This window comes from Natrix helvetica (assembly GCF_964273705.1).
Source record: "Natrix helvetica genome assembly, chromosome: 1".
Taxonomy (NCBI): Eukaryota; Metazoa; Chordata; class Lepidosauria; order Squamata; family Natricidae; genus Natrix; species Natrix helvetica.
In genome coordinates, this window is record NC_138548.1 from 137,768,121 (window position 1) to 137,788,649 (window position 20,529).

General features: G+C 42.2%; 1 protein-coding gene and 1 long non-coding RNA gene across 3 annotated transcripts in view; both read right to left on the minus strand.

Annotated features, from left to right (window-relative positions):
* STEAP3 (STEAP3 metalloreductase) overlaps positions 1-14,576 on the minus strand; it is a 28,350-nt gene extending 13,774 nt beyond the window's left edge. Inside the window, exon 1 of one of the 2 annotated variants that reach the window (XM_081951054.1) lies at positions 14,423-14,576. The gene's annotated coding sequence lies outside the window, so the exon portion shown is untranslated. Of the gene's footprint in view, positions 1-14,072; positions 14,276-14,422 lie in introns of those variants that run through there. The other variant, XM_081951055.1, reaches the window with a different exon arrangement.
* The window catches only part of LOC309382490, a 273,086-nt gene that overhangs the window by 88,507 nt on the left and 164,050 nt on the right, over positions 1-20,529 (minus strand). The window lies entirely within an intron of this gene.

Consider the following 20,529-nt stretch of genomic DNA (forward strand, 5'->3'; position numbering starts at 1 on the left):
AATTATTTTTCTTAACACTGTAATGCTTTATGCTTTAAAAAAATTCATAGTTGATTATTTATTGTAAAAAACATGTGCAGGGAGCTGTCTTGGGAGGTTTTATTCTAAATGGCAGTTTGCAAATCTTTTAAATAGATAAATAATTACAGACTATGAGAGAGGTAGCCAAAACAGTCTTTATAAAAGGAAACAACTTTGGAGAGTTAAGCTTTCATTGCTGTTGTGTAATGCAGCAGATATTTCAGGACATTTTAATCTGCAGCTCCTTATTGTTGGAAATATAAAGGGGACAACAACATCATATCCAGCACCTAGCAAGCATGCTGTTTGGGCACAAAATAAAAGAAACCAAATTACTGCACAAGGAAATAGGAGCATCAGAACAGAGCAGCTTCCCTGAACATGGATGACCTGGATCATCTTAAACTTAGATGGTGACTTTGGTATATGTATTTGCAAGTTTTCCCATGAGATGATTAAAAGCTTGACAGAACCATTGAAAATTAGTTTAATCACTTATCTTCAGGGAAGGAGGGAGAGAGGGAGAAAAATACTGATAAATACAGGTAGTTCTTGACTTAATGACTGTAATTGAGTCCAAAATTTTTGTTGCTAAGCAAAATAGCTGTTGAGCGAATTTTGCCCCATTTTGCAACCTTTCTTAAAACAGTTGAGTGAATCACTGCAGTTCTTAAATTAGTAACACGGTTGTTAAGTGAATCTGGCTTCCCCACTGACTTTGCTTGTCAGAAGGTCACTAAAGGGGATCGCATGGCTCCCAGGACACTGCAACCGTCATAAATATGAATCAGTTGCCAAGTGTCCAAATTTTGATCATGTGACCATGGGGATGCTGCAATGACAGTAAGTGTGAAAACTGGTGATATGTCAGGTTTGTCAGTACCTTTGTAACTTCAAACAGTCACAATTGGTTGTACATGGAAGACTACCTGTAACTTCTATCGCCTCACTTTATTTACTTGACTGATGATCAATCACTTCATGACCATTCAAAGATGGATCCTAAAAAGGGAGCCTTACAACCCAAATCCGAAGTTACGATGATCCATGGTCATGTGACCCAGCTTCAGGAGCTGAGCAACACAACTGCACTTATAGCTTTTGCAGCATCCCATGGTTATACGGCCATGTTTTACAACACCTTTGCCTAATAACAGCACATTTCTCGTTTTCAGCTAAACCACGCCTTTAAGCAAGGCCAGTGGCTTGTTTAACGACTGCAGCGTTTACGTAACAACAAAGTCATGAAATTGGATCATGTCACCGACCCGTTTTTAAAACTGTCATGACGTAACAACCATCATGAGCAGGCTCCATTATGGTTCTCATCAAGAACTACGGTACCTGTATAACCTCAGGATGGAACTCAAGACCAGAGAATTCCTGACAATTCCCTTGTGTATTTCAAAAGGAACATAAGGTTCAGTGGACTTAGGTCTCCTACGAGTGTGAAGGGACTCCAAACTAAGCCAAGCTAAGTTAGGTCTGGTACATGGATGGAAGACGACCAGAGAATCTAAGAATTGTCAACCAGACTAGGAAGTCTTAAAAACTTCTTTAAAAAAGCAACAATGATCAACTTTAATAATGCTGCTAAGAAAACTATATTACAGATGCATCTATGATGCATGGGATGGCCATGGGATCATGTATAACAGCGATGGCGAACCTATGGCACATGTGGCAGAGGTGGCACACAAAGGTCTCTCTGTGGGCACGGGCACTGTTGCCAACTGGTCTTCGCGGGTGTTGGGAGCACCAGGAAATGGCCTGAAAACAGCCAAAAAAGCCACCCCCAAAACAGGCTGTTTTCTGGGCCATTTTCTGGCTGTTTTGGGGGGGGTCATCTGGCCGTTTGTTAGCCATTTTTGGCCTTGAAAATAGCCCAAAATGGCCTGCAAAATAACCCCAAATCATACTGTTTGTTGGGTCCTTTTCAGGCTGTTTGGGGACTGTTTTTCGGGCCAAAAAAGGATCCAAAAATGGCCTGAAAACAGCCTGAAAACTGCCCCCAAAACAGGCGATGTGCACTGGCCAGCTGGTCTTTGGGTTTTCGGCACTCCAGCACGCAGACATGCACGCACACGCACTCCGGTTTGGGCACTCGGGTGCTGAAAAGATTCATCATCACTGATGTATGGAATACCATGGGATGACCTCAGTTTGAAAAAGAGTTCACTTTCTTTCACTCATCTGAAGTCAAACAAAAAACACACACAAGATAAATCGTGGTTTAAGGTTGCATAATTTTGAATTACTGTTGCCAAATCTTGCATATTAGGAATTTTCATTTCTTATGTGGGTGTGGTCCTGCTTCTCTGTTTTCTGCCCTTGACTTTCAAAGTGTTCTATTACTGAGGCAGGATTGCAGTACATTTCTTCAATGGCTTTGGAAACGGGAAGGTTTAGAACAGTGTTTCTCAAACTTGGCGACTTTAAGTCCTGTGGACTTCAACTCCCAGAATTCCCCAGCCAGCTATGCTGGCTGGGGAATTCTGGGAGTTGAAGTCCACAGGACTTAAAGTCGCCAAGTTTGAGAAACACTGGTTTAGAAGAACAGGCCATGGCTCAATGCCCAACTTCTTTTAACTAGATTGAAAGAAAACCAAACAAGGTCATCCTTGGCTAATCTTTGAATGGGAGACTAGCAGGATATCACAAGTTGTAGAGAGTACACTGAATAGTTGAATGAAAATCCAGAAATGGTCTATCACTGTATCACAAAACATCAACTTCTCCATGGAGTCACCAGGATAGGAATCAAACTTGATTCAGAGAGATTCACATTCCTTACTTCCACACATTCAGACGTACTCCCAAATCCTCACATATAGCTCACTCATATTGCCTGGATGCTTAATTAAATCCTGGCACAATAGGATGAATTCAGCGGTGGGATTCAAATAATTTAACAATTGGTTCTTTGCCCTAATGATTTCTTCCAACAACCAGTTCACCAAACTGCTCAGAAAGTTAACAACTAGTTCTCCCGAAGTGGTGCGAACTGGCTGAATCTCACGACTGGCTGAATTGCTACCAGTCCAGCTAGCATAGTAAATACTAGACTAAACAACTATGCTACACACACACACACACACACTTAGTCCAACAACCAAAACACTAATGTTAGGTAGTTTGCTCTCTAATGCTGTTCACTGGAGCACAATATCCATGTTTAAGGCATATTATATAACCTATTGGGTATAAATATTCTGTAGTTGCTTCTATAGAAGCAGATAAGGAGTTAAGGAGTGATACTCAGCATTCCCTTCTGCACTGACACAGCTACTGAATCCCTTTGGAACGGAATCATTTTTCTACAGGCTTAGCTAAATCTGCAGGTTAAAATCATAAATGTTTTGTTGTAGGCAAGACACATTCACGGTCATCTGCAAAGGTTGCTAGCAAGTAAGCAGGCACAACAAAGCACCAACAGGATACAACACAACAGCCTGCTTTTGGCACACACACACACACAGCCTGCTTCCTTGCCCACAACCGTGAATGACTGATCACTTAAGGGTATTTTCAATGCATTTGTTTCTTCCTTTTTAAAGGGCACCAGACAATTTACATGTTCTTCCCCCAAATTCTGCACTGCTTCAAGGAAGTCACATTTTCCAGAGGAAGCCAAGTCCTGGATTTTGTACTAGAGAAAATATAATACATATGCTGGTGGACTAGTTGGAGAGATGATTGGCTTGATGCTCTAGGGCCTTAAGCTGTCCTTGGCCTAATTAAAACAGCCTCCCCACCCATCCAGTGACTAATTGAGACCGTTGTCAACAGCTATTTTTCCCCTTCCTGGCAGTCTTTAGAAGAAAGAGTGGAAAGAAAGCATGAAGGGATATGGAAGGAACGAAGGAAATTTTGCTCATATTTGCCATTATTCCCATTGGCTTTAAAGCCTCCCACTGATGGCATGTGACTTGATGGCCTGGAGGTGGAGGGGGGAGAGGGGAACCAGCTGGCACACACCGGCCCACCACTTGCGCAGACCAATTCCAAACGGGACACAGCCCAATAGTAGGCTGTGGGGTGACGGAAACCTGGAAGTTTGGGTGCTGGCACACGCCTGCGCGCCGGAGCACTGCTCTTTTGGGTTTTGACGCTCCTGTGTACACGAAGGCCAGCTGACCAGCACAGGAACACAGAAGAGGAGCCAATGAGGCCATGTGTCCCGCACAGGATGGCTCTGCGTGCTGTTTCCTGCATGCGTGCCATAGGTTTGCCACCATGGATTTATATCCTAAGTTCTGATCCCGGTCAAATTGTATTCACTGTTCAAAGACAGGGTGCTCTTATTTTTCTAAAGGCTTTATTTAGTTCTCTTCACTGCTCAGCGCCTTCCCCCCCCCCCCGAGGGCACCTTTTTCAAAAGGTATTTTGGCACCTGAAGTTGATCTGTTTTCCTAGGCACGGTTTCCATTCAAATTTGTGACCTCACATGTTTTGTTTCTAAATAGCATTTGGAAAGTTGTGACATCAGCTCTGTTACCGCAAACTCTCCTGAAAGGAGTCAGTGCACTGCAAACGGCACCAAAAAGGGATTAGTGGAAAGACTATACAAGGCAGGGAAAAGGGTGGCTGGTCCTAGCAAATCCACTCTATCACCCAACGCCACGAATCCGATAATAGCCCTGTGGGTTGCCAGAGCAAAATCAAGCTTAGTTTCACGGGTCATTATTATTATTGAGTTAACTAGGCCTTTGCATATACTGTATTTATTCATCCATTAAATTATTTCCCTGTGCCTGTTTGCAAAATATTGTTGCTTGGCTTGCTGTTTCCTCAACAATTAAACCCGTGTTTCCCCGAAAATTAAAACCAGGTCTTCTATTAATTTTTTTCTCCCAAAGACGCATTAGGGCTTATTTTCTGATTAGGTGTTATTTTCAGGGGAATACGGCACTAAATGCATCCATCTGGCTGATGACCTTAAACGGGGCTTATTTTTTGGAGTAGGGCTTATATTACAAGCATCCTGAAAATCATGCTAGAGTTTATTTTCTGGTTGGGTCTTATTTTGGGGGAAACACAGTAGGATATTGCAAGGTTAGCATACATGAGAAGCTTGGCTTTTTTCTAGCCTAAGCAGAACTTAAGAAATCCTGAGGCTGGCTTAACACATGCTAAACCGAGTGCCGAAAAGGCAGCACATGTGCGTGCAAGTGGCACTGAGTGCCAAAAAGGGAGCACTTCATGCACGCTCATCTTGGCCACAACCAGGAAGATGAGCTGCCCAGGGGGGATTGTGCATGCTGGAAAATGTACTTCCAGTTTCTGGCACATGTTGGATAGCCATTTGTCTGAAATGGTATAAGGTTTTCTGCCTAGGCAGGGGGTTGGACTAGAAGACCTCTAAGGTCCCTTCCAAATCTGCTATTGTATTGTAAATCATGAACCCCAATTGGGTGGGGTTCCACAACTCTCTTGTCTCCCTTCTCTTCCAAACAGCAGATTCAGGGAGGCCCAATCTATCTTTTTATTAAAAGATGTAAAGTTAGACCCCTTTCCTCTTTTTTGTCTGGTCAAAAAAATAAAACGTAGTGTGATTTCTTCTCCTTGAAAAACAAAATTGAGTTGCTATCTGATTGACAAGAAATGCACAAAAGCAATTACCCCCAAATCCTTCTTCCCAGTCCAACTCCTTAATCCATATCATTTTGGATTGAGGGGTGAGGAATAACTGCTTTGGGAAAATGTTTTTCTATCCAGGTAATTGATACTCCCTAACTTTCTATTAACAAATCTTTACTTGATGAATCACTAAAGCTGGAACAACTACATTCCATTGCAGCAGAATTGTCATATATTAAATATAATATATGAGTTATTAAATTTTTGATGAACTGCTTAATTTGTGCAATCAATAAACAGCATTCATCCAGGTGAAAGACCTGTTGTTTTGTATGATCACTGTTCTTTTTTATTTCTTTCAATAAAGCAATACAGTACGATAGGAATAAAATGATAAAAATGTAAAAAGATGCAAGTAATAATAATAATAATAAAACTATTATGCCAAATCAGAAGTATTTCATAGTTAATTGAATTGCTTATCTTGGCCTTAATATTGATATGGAAACTTGGACATTTATTTAGTGTGCAGAATACTTTTTTTTTCCTCTTTAGATTTTAAAGGATTCTTTTAAAATTACTTTTGGGGATCATTGTGCTGTCAGTAATAATCTGAAAAGGGGATGGATTTAAACTAATTCTCCCATGTGGGGGAAAGACCCTCGACTGCTTCCATCACCATGTTCTTAGCAAAATGAAAATTCACTAAGTTTAAAGGTAACTTATTTGGAGAGAAAATGTGGTTTTTCTTTTGGGTAAATCTAATGGAAAGTTTTATCTCAGGTTTGCTCCCCAAAAATATTGCAGCAAAGAACAATTTAAATTGACATCACCTACTTAAATTCTGTATTGCAGTTCATGCTCCCATTTCGGAGTCCAACTCCTTCATCCATCAGAAAGGGATCATTTTAGCCTTTCTTAACTAGTTTTTTTGCTATAAATTTGGAATTTTCATTTCTGAACCAGAGAATTGCAAGGATCAAATCTACAATAGGGTGCAGGCCTGGACTGATTAAACCTGTGCTCAGGTTTTGTTCTTGATGAAACAGTAGCTTCATCGAATCCTTTTCCCTCAACATTCATTTGGTATGACAGTAAAATAAAATACAGGTTGTCCTCAACTTACAACAGTTCCTTTAGTGACCAAAGTTACAATGGCGCTGAAAAAAGTGACATGACCATTTTTCACAGTTACAACTTTTGTAGCATCCCCGTGATCATCTGCTTCAGATGCTTGGTAACTGGTTCATACTTATGACCGTTGCTGTGTCCCTAGATCGTGTGATCCCCTTTTGCGACCTTTTGACAAACAAAGTCAATGGGGAAGCCAGACTCACTTAACAACCGGGTTGCTAACTTATCAAGTGCAGTGATTCTCTTAACAACTGTGGTCAGAATAGTCGTAAAATGGGGGCAAAAATCACTTAAATGTCTCAGGTAACAGGAGAAGTGTTGGGTTCAATTGTGGTTGTTAAGGAAACCACAATTCTTGACCTACAGTGCAGGGCTGCTGTGAAGGTACATTTCACTCCACCCCGCCATCTTTATATGGAAAAGTTAGCAAAATGGATTATAAATAAGTAATACGGATTTAGCTAGCAATCAATATATTTCTGCCGTTTATATATTATTTAGAGCATTTATACTCTGCTCTTCAGCCAGAAAGGCTTTCAGAATGAAGGTTGGGTTTTTTTTTTCCTACTGAAAGCTTCTATTGGACTGAATTCAAAATGTGGACTGATTTGGAAACTTGGATACCTCAGCTGCATTAGATAATAAAACTGGGTCAAAAAGAGATTTGTGGAAATTCAGATGTTTGCTGTTCCCTGCTTTTGTTGTAAAATTACCTATCCCATTGCTTACAAAAAGACTTAGGTAGAATTGATCGTATTTTCCATGACACTTGGTCGTACTCATTATGGGTAATCAGGTAAGAGAGCCTTAATTGATCTGAAGTCCCATCTCTCTGGCATTCTTTAAAGTTAAATCTCTTGGAAATTTGCCCAGTGACAGTAACAAAACAAAAATCAATCCCCCCTATTAATTTCTAATAAGAGGTAATATATAACTGATGCTTCCTGTTGCTTTCTTCTTTTTTTTCAAAAAAATGTATTGGTTTTTATACATAGACAGGGAAAGGTAAGGGGATACAAAAAATTTTGGCAGCTCCCACACTAGTGATAGAAACCCATCCAAGACTCACAATTTTTACAATCTTAAAAACAAAATATAAAAGATAAGCAGAAAACAAGGTCTTATTCTATATTGTCGACCATGTGTTCATTCATTTTCCTTTGTCACTTTCTAGAGTATCACCAATTGCTATTATTTCAAATATTTTTATTTTTGTGATCTGAGCCTTTTCGATATTGCTCCTTCATCCCTGTCCCCAGAGGAAGCCTCAGCCCCCACCTCCTTCTTATCTTGCATCTTAGTGTCCCTTCCACTACCTTCGCTATGTTCGTCCTCTAGGAGGAGAAAGTTCTTTTTAATGAAGGCTTCCTCCTCCTGCACTGTATTAATTCTAATCCTGTTTCCCTCCCAAAAGATCAACATTCCTTCTGGCAATAACCATCTAAACCAAATTCCTTTATTGTATAGTTTCTTTGATAAGGAGGAATACTTCCTCCTTCTCTCTCTTATCTTTTTTGGAATCTGCTTAAGGATGGTGATTTCTTCATCTTTATATTTCAATGGTCTCTCCATTTGGGTCCCAAGCACCTCATCCCTTGTGGTCCTCCTGAGAAATTTAACATGTACCTCCCTTGGAACATTATGGCTTCTAGCTTATGCTGAATTTATCCTATAGACTAGGTCCATATCCCACCACTGTTGCTTTCTTCTTAATTACCCAATTCCTGTACCTTTTTATTCTTCATAAATCAGCCATGATTTCAGTGTCACAAATACTGTGTCTTAATTGAAGCTACTGATTGACGATCTAGCACTGATATAAATATTTGCTGAATTGGGCACAGCAAACTGAACAACTTTTCAGAATTCCAGAATTCTTATTGTGGATTATTTTCTGAAAATATTTTGTGAGAATTTACTTTGCTTCTGGGAAGCTAACAGAGAGAAATCAGTGGGGAAGCCAGGAGGCACCTGCTAGTCTGAGTCTAGCAAGCAAGCAAGTGGCTGCTCCTGGGTGAGAGAGGGGATGAGGGGGATACATGGGTTTGTGTGAGAGGTGCTGGATGATTGGGAAGGGCATGTGGTGTGTGCCATGTGATTGGGAAGAATACATGTGTGGGCAGTATAGGTCAGGAAGGGTGCTCTGGTATCCACAAAATGTGTGAGTTAGGTAAGGCACACAGGAGGGCAGTGATAGCATAGGCTGAGAAGGGTGCATGGGGGTCACAAGGATGTGTAAGAGGTGCTGCATGGGTCAAGCTGGGTGGACAGTCAGGGGATGGCATAGTAAAGTTCAAGAATAATGAATGAGGGTCACAGGAGTTATGTGACAGGCGCCGTACACGCCAGAGATGGCATGTGGGTGGCGGCAATGTGGATTGGGAAAGATGCCTGGGAGTGTTGTGTGCAAGAGGTGCCATGCAGCTCAGAGATGGTGCAAGGAGGCCGGCAAGAGGTGGGAAGGGTGCATGGACTACTCAATACGTGCTGCATGTCAGGACTGATGTGGATTGAGAAGGGTGCATGGAGGGATGCAGGAGGTGCTGTGTGGGTTAGGGATGAAATATATGCCTGGAGATTTAGTGGGTTTTGGCAACAAACAGCTTTCCCAGAGACAGGCCCAGATTAAGAGACTGCTGGATGGGAGAGGGAAGAAGAGGTTCAGGGTAGCCACACCCTAGATTCTGTCAGGATATATCTAGTAGGTTAGAAAGTTATAGCTTTAGTGTGACAAGACTCTGGCCATTAAGTATTAAGCAAATAAAAGTTTAAGCTTGATTGAATCTTGCTGGGTTCTTTGGGTTTAGACCAGTGGTTCTCAACCTTCCCAATGCTGTGACCCTTTAATATAGTTCCTCATGTTGTGGTGACCCCCAACCATAAAATTGGTGTCTCGGTTCCTAAGACCATCTAAAATATGTGTTTTCCGATGGTCTTAGGGGACCCCTGTGAAAGGGTCGTTTGACCCCCAAAGGGGTTCCGACCCACAGGTTGAGAATCACTGGTTTAGACCAACTTGTGTGATCCGGGGAAAGCACACAGGGTGGCCCCCCCTTTCCATTAGGCAGGTAATTTCTGGGTGGGTGGGGGAATGAGTGACTGGGAACATGTCTTCGATTGTTGAAAATGCAGATCACATGACGGCGGCAGCAGCCCATGGCACATCAGCAGTCACAACTTCTCCAAATAATGGGTCATGGGTTCCAGATTTTGGACACATTCTGTAAGTTAGCATACTTGTGGTTTCCAGATTCAAAAATTGTTGACCTATGACACATTACTTTGTCCAGGTAAAAGCCATGATGACAGTTTTAATAGTACACAGCTTGTTTCCTTGTCTAATTACTAGTGCAGTCGAATGCTTGTTTAATAAGGTGAATTTCCATATTAGCCTGCGTTCGAGTTGGCCGTCTTTACAGTGTTTCTGGCCCCTTTACTTTTTGCTATACATATATTTAGGACTTTCGAAATAGCATTGTTCAAATACTGATACTTTACTATGATCAGCCCAATAAAGCCTAATACATTTTCTTAAAAAAACAAAGATAAGTTGGAGACAATTGAACCCTCTTATGTTGTTGCCTCCTCCAGTTTATTCGGCTTTCCCCTCCACTTTTAAGTGGAAAAAAATGTGGATGAAAATGTACATGTGGTTAGAAAGAATGTTAAAGACAGCATATAGACTATAAGCCAGAACTATAATACCAGGAAAATATGGTAAAGGGAATGTATATTTGATATTATATGTCTTGAAAGCAGCAAGAATTATATTTGCACAATAGTGGAAAAAACAGGAAACACCAACAGAAGAAGATATAATTTAAAAAATACTAGACTGTGCTGAAATGGACAGATTAACACTGAAGATAAAAGAAAAGGAAGACACAGTGCTATTGAACATGGGATTTGTTTCATCAATGGTTGGATAAGAGAGGTAGAAATTAGGATTTCAAAGAGTATTACTATGTAAGCAACTGACTCAGTATGCAGTTCACTAAGCACTTATTGTATGTAAAGAAAAAATATATAAATAAACGGGGGAGGGGGAGAAATGGTTTATTCAAGGTGTATAGGGAAAGCAACTTAAATGTTCTTACGAGAAAAGATTACATTCCTGTAATAAATGCATTTTTGCCCTGGCTAGAAAGCAGTTAAGGGAGTGTACCATAAAGACTATAATGCAAAAGGAAAGATAACTGATAGTACATTCATTAACTTTCTTCAACTAAGCAACTTGTCACACCTAGTCTCTAACCTCCTCTGCCCTTGCATGTTACCAAAATATATCTGATACTCTTTCCTCTGTTTTTACCCTTTTCTGAATCTGAGGGACCTTTGGAGATCTTGAAGATAGTATGACACCCCTCCCCTCAAGTCTGTTGGCCAACACAGTCACAAATTCTTGGGTTAGAGGCACTGCTGCAGGTGATATGAATTATATCCTGCAATGAACTGGCCAAGAGAATGTCATGGTATTCCAGAAGCAATTAAGTGTTACCATAGAGCCATTCCGATACACAGGGAGAATGTGGGACACTTATTGTCGCAGGTACCAAAGTAGCTAATGGAGGTCTTAAGAACACTGAAACTTAGAATCAATCCATGTATCCTCCTGCCAACTGCTACCAACTACAGGGAAAAAAACCCAATAAATGGAGCAGTTTCAACTTTTTCCTTTGAAACTAAGGATATAAGATCTGCCTTATTGCTACTATCCCCTACCCCCTTTTTCCCCAGAAACAAGTTTCTTAACAAAGGCAAAACACTCAAAAGTACAACCTTTCTGACAAAATTTTACTCTTTTTAACTTACAGCCTGGCTGTTGGCATTTTGCCATATGTAACAACCAATATAAACATATGCTCTCTTAATCATTAGCTTTTTTTTTGTTTTTGTTTTGCCTTCCAGTCAATGTTGATTCCTGGCAGTTGCCTGGACAAGTCCCTGCTGGGTATTTTGGCCAGATTTTAGAAAAGATTTGCCTTTGCCAGCTTCCTATGGCTGAGAGTGTATGATTGGTCCCAGGTCACCCAGCATTTGCTTTGTTTTTAAGGTAGGACTAGAAGTCACTGTCTCCCAGTTTCTAGTCTGGTGCCTTAATCACTAACTAAACTAGCTTTAGGCCCAAATGTCTCTCAACCATGGCGGCTTGAAGAGGTATGGATTTTAACTCTCACTCAACATGCTGATTGGAAAATATTGAGAGCTGAAGTCCACATATCTTAAAGCTGCCAAGGTTGAGGAATATGGTTTAGGCAAAGAAAGATGTTGCTTGTAAGAGATACTGGCAGACATAAGGCCAATCCTTATCAAGAGAGGTGCAGTAGAGAATGTTTGATGTCTGATAATTTGCTCTATTCTGTGATCACATTTAAAAAGTTAGGAAACATTTAAGAATTGATGGCAGAGAAATTCACCACGAGTAGGCTGAACAACGCGTATATTGTTCAGAGCATTTAAAAAAAAAAAACTTAAATGAAACTTTTCATTCATAAAACTTATGCCAACCAGCATGGCCTAAAATGTGTACTCTCAATAAATCCTGAGGTTACCAAACTGGGAAGGCTAGTTTATACCACAATAAAAACATTTAGAAGCAAGATGGGAATCAACTGAATGTTTCATTCATCTTTTCCCGCATGCTATTTCACAGAAAGAGTGAAAAATGTCATGCCTTCCTACTCTAATCCACTGTTCACAATAGATATGAAATAGCAGCAGAAAGGTATAATTTTCTCCTCAATAGTTTAATCCAGCATTCAGGCAGTTAAGTACTTTGCGGCTGCCTTGCTCAGATGCCACCATCTAACTCTGCTTTGTGGAATTAAAAAATAATAATAACAGAGATGTGGTTAATGCTTGAACGGGTACCACCAGAAAATCATAAAGCTGCAAGTTAGACTGGAAACTTATTCTTGCCAACAAAAATCATGTCCATGGTCATTAGGAATAGAGCCCAACCTCAGTTATTTTTACAAATCTTGCTAATAAGACTTAGAACTTACTTCATTGTCACTTGGAATGTACACTAATAGGCATCCATTAAAATGAAATTTCATTGCATACAGCTCTCAATGGGTCTTCCCTTTAAGATATAGAACTGAAAAAGTATGTTTTTAAAAATGACCTACTCTGACTATTCTCATTGTATTCCTTCTTTGCCATTGTTTAGTTTATTGTTCTATTATTTTACTACTGTTCTGCTTACACTCCTTTCATTTTTTCCCGTTTGTTATTATAAGCCCTAGAGTACCACCCCTCCCCACGGCAACAGCAAATAAATTCAACAAATAAATAAATCGGTGGTACGTAAACCTAAAATATTTTCACTGGAAACTTCCCCCCCCACCCTACTAAAGTCGACTACTGGGGCAAGGTTGCTACAACACAACGAATCGAAGCAACACAGCCTATAGTATTAAAGTAATCCAGGTGCACCAAGGGGAAAACCATGAGCAGGCGACGGAGTAGCGCTACAAGCGATATACACCACAAGACCGACTTTCATCCCAAACAGGTAGTCGCTCTTACACCATCGCTTTAAACGGCACCCACAAACCGGACCCTGCATACACGCTTCAGAAAGCAGGAGTCCGGTAAACGGCCCTCTTTTATTTTAATGCCGTGAAGATTATTCCTCTAAATCTAAGACATGAGAACGGCCGAGCGATTAGTTTCCGAAAGGCGGGGAAAGATGAGGGAGAAAAACGGCTCTCCCCCCTTCCCCCCTCTACACGCCTGACTCTTTGAAATAGAAAAATCATGGCATTTAAAGTAAAGCGGAGCAAAAGAGAAACACAAGCGGGAGTGGAGAGGAGCGAGACTCGCCCGGAAGGGGAGGCGAGGCGACCTAACGTAGAGAGGAGGGTGAAGGGGGGACGTTCATCGAGACGGGAACCGATCGAGCCGCGCAAAGCGTGTCTCGTAGGGATTTCTTTGGGAGGGGATGCGGCTGGCTGCGAAACCCTTCGAGGGGAGGCCACCCATTGAGACCTGCCATTGAGGGGCGCGGCCTGTGGCTCGCAAGGGGACCCGAGAAAGGGAAAAGGGGGCTTCCCTGGGCAGCAGGAGGCGAAGGCAGCGTCGCCTGTCGACCGGGCCCTTTCCGGCGCCTTAGGGGCTCCCCTGTAAGCGCCCCTTCCACCCTTTTTCTTCAAGCAATCGCTCCTCGCTCCCTCCCACCTCCACCCCCCGCTGGTCTTCCACGCACGGCCAGCAAATGGCATTCAGCCACGCAGCGCGAGAAGCCGCGACCGAATCGGGAGTCCAAGCCCAAGGGACGCCTTTTCGTGGTTCCCCCGCTGGGCTCCCCGCGTTCGGGCGGCTGTTCAACTCACCGCTCTACGGGGTCCGGGAGGGCAGACGCCGAAGCGAGGTTGAAAGTGGGCGCTTTTTATTTTTTCATTTATTTGGCCGCTCTCGCAGGGCGAGGGAATTAAAAACGGCGGACTCCTCCCCCTTCTCCTCCCGCCAGCTCCGTGTTGCTTTCCCCGCCTCACTCCACGAGCGAGCTCGACCTGCCTGCCTCCTGATCCGGGCCTGGCGCCAGTGCACGTGTTACGTGCGTGGGGGGTTTCGGCCGCTGTTGGGGAGGTACAGCGGCGCTGCCCTTCGCCGCTTTTCCGGGATCCGAGACGCTGGGGGAAAGTGGCCGGGTGGTTGGCTCAAAGCCCCGCCGCGCTCTTACCTCTTGTGGGACGGTGGATCCTGAGCTCCGGCTCCTGGGATAAATGGTTGCTTTATCCGGAGAAACGCGCGTGTAAATGGCGAACAGCCAGGTTTAATTTAAATAGGCAAAGCTAGTTAAAACTCTACCCGAAAGGAAGCTAATTAGGTCGTTAATTCGACCCAAATCGGTTTTGGTTTGCAACAGCTGTGATTCCCCCACGTCTTGAGGGGCCAATAGATCTCAGGTGAATCTACCTCCGTCGAATATTTTGATACTGAAGAGGAAACTCACTTTGAGCTCCGAGAGATAAATGTAGTCAATATTATATAAAAGTTGTGTCCAATACAAGGGAGTTTCTACGTTGATTTTGAAAAAGCTGAGCGGGGTTTGAGTTGGTTCCTCCTTGGGAAGGAGACCACCAAGAAATCCAAGGCTGCAGGGTGGACTCACAAATTAATATCACCACTACTAGAAGCCAGCATAGGGAAGCTTCTTCAGTCTTGCTCCAAAGAAAAGCTTATACGGAGTTGAGAAGCTCAACAGGGACTTGAGGCTGGGAAATGCTGTTGCATATTAAAGAAAACTATTCTGATTGATTGTATGTGTGTAAATGAAACTGACATTTACAACTGAGCAGTGACGTGTGGTGAGGTTTATGGCTGGTGAGGCTGGTGACGTCATCAGGAAGGCGGGGAATGGGACCACGTGTGCTGGAGGCTCAGGCTGCCTCAGCCTCCAGCACACGTGATCCCATTCCCCGCCTTCCTGAGCATGCTCCACCGGCTCGCGCTCCACAGTCCTCGAAAGCGACTGGGGAACGACGAGAACCTTCCTGCCTCTGCTGGACTTTGCACGCTCCTCGTGACTGCATATTGCGCCCGGATGGAGGTAGCCACAGCGACGCCGATGCGGTCCAGGCGGACGAAAGAGCGAGCGAGGCAGCCTGATCCTCGGTCGCTCGCCCGCCGAACTGCCTCGGCGCCATTCTGGCTACCTCCGTCCGGGCGTGCCCGGGAGCTGTGGAGGGCGGAGGCAGAAATGTTGTCGGCGCTCCCGGATGACGAAGGCATGAAAGCGACTTCGTGCCTTCGTCATCCGGGAGCGCCGACAACATTTCTGCCTCCGCCCTCTGCAGCTCCCGGGCGCGCCCGGATGGATGTATATAATATAATATATATATAGTATATAATATTATATACTATTATTTCATGAAGAGAGGTGAGGCTCTGCCTCCCCTGACCGCACATCCCTGCAACGGAGAGACGTTGATATACAGTCTCATCTCAGGTTTACTAGTCCTTATATTTGAGCTCAGCTTTTCTTACAGCGATGTTGCAAAAACAACGGGGTAAACAATACGGGGATAATCAAGATTTAAATAAAGCCGGCAATTGTACATTTCTAGGGTTCTTTTTATTGTTAGCTACCTGATAACCTGGTGCTGTCCTGGTATTTATAGGGGGAAAATGTCCAGACCAAAAATAATTTCTAGTGTTGGATTTTCCCCCTTACCAAAGGGAGTCCCCTTGTGGAGTACTGTGAATCTGTTACCATGGCAACTCCACCGCTGTACAGTAGAAACCATTTGAAGGCACAACAGGCTGCATCATAACAGAACACCCCCCAGGGGTTTTAGGGGGGTCTTACCCCCACAGTATTTGTTTCCAGAGAGTAAGACATCTGTGTATCAAGTTTGGTTGACATTGCTTGAGGTGATCCAGTTATGCTGGAATATACACACATGCACACACGCACACACAGCCATTTTTATATATATAGAAGAAGATTACATCAATGTATACAGCTTTCCTTCCCATTTATGATTCTGAATTGGAAAAGAACTAAAAACAAAAGCATCAATTAATGAGATAAATAGAACCCCAGTCTGCGTATTTAAAATTGCTAACTTTTGCTATAACCATGTAATTCTATGCAGTTGACCAGAACTAATCCAAAAACAAACTTAAGAGTAATTGAGGAAAAGTTTTTCATTTCTCAATTAGTTTCAGCTTCAGCATTTCATCAAGCCTTTTCTGGAATTATCTTTTTCATACATGACAATCATCATAAATATAATGTGAGCTAAAAATGACCACAGCAGGTGGCACTGCATAGCTGACCTTGGTTGACTCAGAACAGAGGTTAATCTATAGATAGAGAAAAAAATCATCCTGTAGGAAGGCAATGGTGGTCACTTAAGTGCAATGTTTCCCAACCTTGGGAACTTTTAGACATGTGGACTTCAACTCCCAGAATTCTCCATCCAACATGGCTGGCTGTGGACTTTCGGGAGTTGAAGTCCATACATCTTGGAACTTCTCAAATTTGGGAAACACTGCCTTAATATCAAGGAAGTGACACAGGCATATCTGTGTAGCCATCATATTTGATGCAGGCTACTCTGATGTCCACAGGATAGGGTCCAAAAAGTCAAAATAGTGGTTACAACAGAACTGACAAAACTACTCGTTTTTATGTACATTGGAGTTTAAATCACCTGGTGGTGGCTGCCATCTTGACTTTTTGGACCATGTGTAGATACTCCTAGACCTAAGGCATATTTATATAATTGCATGTTGTTGTTTTTTTAAAAAAGTATCAAGAGCAAAGCTGGAAAGTGGAACATAAAATGAGAGGTAGAGTATAAAGAAATGCAGAGAATGGAAGAAGCTTATTATGAAGCAGGAATGGGAAGCTGAAAGAAAGAGGCTTTCTTAGGCTGAGCAAGGATAGAAAAGAGAGAGCAAGAAGATGGAAAGGAGCCATTACATTGGATACCCCCTTTTCTCTGCAACTTCTGATTCTCCTGCTCTACAGCAGTGTTTCTCAAACTTGGCAACTTTAAGTCCTGTGGACTTCAACTCCCAGAATTCTGGGAGTTGAAGTCCACAGGACTTAAAGTCGCCAAGTTTGAGAAACACTGCTCTACAGCAACACAACACAGATCACATCCATAAAGAACTTGTTTCTCCCTGCGTGTATAATCTATACACATGTAGAACATGCCAGAGCATAAGAAGGTGCCATAGTACAAATACCCTGTTTCCCTGAAAATAAGACCTTCCCCGATAATAAGCCCAATAGGGCTTTGAGCATATGCGCTGAAATAAGCTCTCCCCACAAAATAAGCCGTCCCCGAAAATATTGCAATACAGCAGCAGCCATGAGGTGACCACGCTCGCCACCTCTTGCACCTCAAAAATAATAAGACCTTTCCCAAAATAAGGCCAAGTGCTTATTTGGGGGGTCAAAAGAAAATAAGAAATAATTTTTGGGGAAACACGGTATATATTAAGTTTTACTAGGACAGGGTGGGCAACTAGAGCAACTTAACCTGTGGAGTTCAATTCTCAGAATCCCTGAGCCAGCATGGAATTCTGGGAATTGAAGTCCACAAATCATAAAGTTGTCATAGTTGCCCACTCCTGTTCTATGATATTTAGGAAAGGACCTCCTGCCTGATTATCAAACAGTAAATGTGTTTCTTTCCTTGTCTTTGACCTTTTCAGCCCTTTTCCTTTTGGAGAACAGGTATGATGTTTTCCTGCAACTGGGCTTTTAAAAATCTTCCGTTGCTTTTAATAAAAGAGAACTTTCTTCCTTCAAGCCTAATTGTGGCATGGAGGATGCTGCAAGGATCAGAGTCTCAGGTCCATTGACACTATTTTTTTTTCCTCCCTAAGCCTAATTGCCATATAGAAAGTGGTGAGACCAGAATTAATTCTTTCCTCTCCATTGGCAAATCCGCTGCCTCACTTTTCTGGAGTGGCAATTAGGCCCGGGCAAAAAGCCTGCTGCTTCTGCCTTGGTTTAAAAAGATCATCCGAGCCTCATATACAGGTTGGGATCTTAGGCCCCAGGTAAACTAATGTCTCTGCCTCTCTGATTGCTTTGGTTCTCAAAAACTCTTCGATGTTGATATTTCAAAAGGACTTAAAAGGGGAGGCGATGGCTCCTGGCGTAGGGAATTTTAAAAGGGGATTTCTGAAGAAAGCTAAATGCACTTGCCAAATTTCGGAGCTGGCTTTTGCCTCTTCTGAGGTTTCTGCAAGCGATTTTGTTAGGAGTAGCACCTAAAACCTGGGTCTTAAGTTTGGTTTCATTAGCAGAAACTTCCGTATTTAAATTGAGGTTGTGGAGTTCTCTGCTTTTCTTACTTTGTTTACATTCAACACGAAAAGAAGGGAAAGGACTGAAAGAACATAGGAAAGTGCACTTAGGGTAATAAAGATATATTATTACTGTAGGTGATCTTTTACTCATTCCTTGTGGTCTGTAGATTTTAGAATTTTTATAATCTGTTTTTGTTACATAACCAGCCCATTTCCATTTCAATTCTTTTACTGTCTTTTTTTTTAAAAAACAACAACAAAATTTTATTGATTTTTAAGAAAAATAGACAAGGAAAGGGGTAGTGGAATAAGTTACAAATTTTGGCAGTTGCAATATGCAGGAGGTGGTCCCTCCCCCCGTACTCATACATTTCATTTATTAATACATTAGATTATTACAAGTCAATGGTATTCTGTCAGCATATAAACTTTTATCTTCAAATAATTTCAATCATTTTACATCAAACAGATTTTCTTGTTCATTTTTGTGATCTGAGTTTTTCGACGTTGCCCCTTCTCCCCCCGCCAGCAGGGCTCCGGCCCCTCCCGTGTCCTGTGTGTCTGGTGTAGTAGCATCAGATTTGTCTAGGAGGGCTTTATTTTTTTCCATAAAGGCCTGAGCCTCTATGGTTGTGTTGATTCTAACTCTTGTGTCCTCCCAGAAAATTAACATACCTTCAGGCATCAACCATCTGAACCACACCCCTTTCTGGTATAATTTCTTCGCTAATAGCGAATAGTTTTTTCTTCTCTCTCTCTCACTTTCTTAGGGATCTGTTTCAGAATGGTTACTTCTCTATCCTGGTATTTTAATGCTTGCCCCCACAAAGGGGGCAATTCTTTTACTGTCTTGACATATCATATATTTTGTTTGTTCTCTAATTCATGTGCAGATCTTTCTATCTTGCCTTGTAATCCCGAGCATGTATTTTTCAATGGATCTTTGTGCCACACGTAGCTTTTATAAGTATAATCTTTATTGTCATTGTACTTAAATACAACAAAATTGGTTTTAATCTCACTCGTGCAAAATTATAGCAGAAACGAAAAAAAAGAAAGAAAAGAAAAAAGAACTAGCGAGTGCATGGAGTGATTGTGGTTGTCGAAGGATAGAAACTATCTTTAGACCTATTTGTTCGGCTGGCTATACTTTGATGTCTTCTGCCCGATGGTAGAAGTGCAAAGAGACACTGACCAGGGTGTGAATCTTCTCTGAGTACCTTCCTTACTCTGCTAAAGCAGCGAGACCTGGCGATGTATTTTGTATCGATTGTGAGGTTAGTGTCCATGTTTCACCGGCATATTTTAGAACAGGTAGCGCACACTGATTGAAAACTTTTCTCTTCAGCATGTGGGGAGGTTGTTCTTGAAAATTATGCTTGCTTTGCTGAATGTCTGCCAACCACACTTTAATATGCTGTTCAATTTCCTTTATTGTATAACCTTCCATTGAGATCCTTTGGCCAAGGTATAACGTATTTCTCAGAGTATAAGACACACCAAGATTTTGAAGAGGCAAAATTTAAAAAAAAGTTTTTGCACTCTGCAGACCTCCCAAAAACGGTCCCATTTTTGGTTAAAAAAAGGGCATGTATAGCCCTTAGGAGGCTTATAGAATGCTCCTGGGGGCTGGGGGGGGGGGAAATGAGCAAAAAACGGCTTGTTTTTCACTCATTTTTGCTCTCCCCAGCCCCCAGGAGCACTCTGAAAGCCTCCTAAAACTATGCATGACCATTTTTGCAAAGGGGGCGGGGCTTCAGGAAGTAAAAAATGCTGTATTCAGTGTATAAAATGCACCCAGATTTTCACCCTCTATTTTGAGGGAGAAAGGTGCGCCTTACACTCCACAAAATATGGTACGTAGTGGTCTGCTATATCTAGTTCTTCTCCAGATACATGCTTTTTCTTTCTTTTGTGAATTTATTAAACATAACCTGGCTTTTTTTTCAAGTTTGTTTTCAAGCCAAATGGTTCTCCTGCTTTGTGAAGCTCCTGTATGTATCGTTGTAGCTC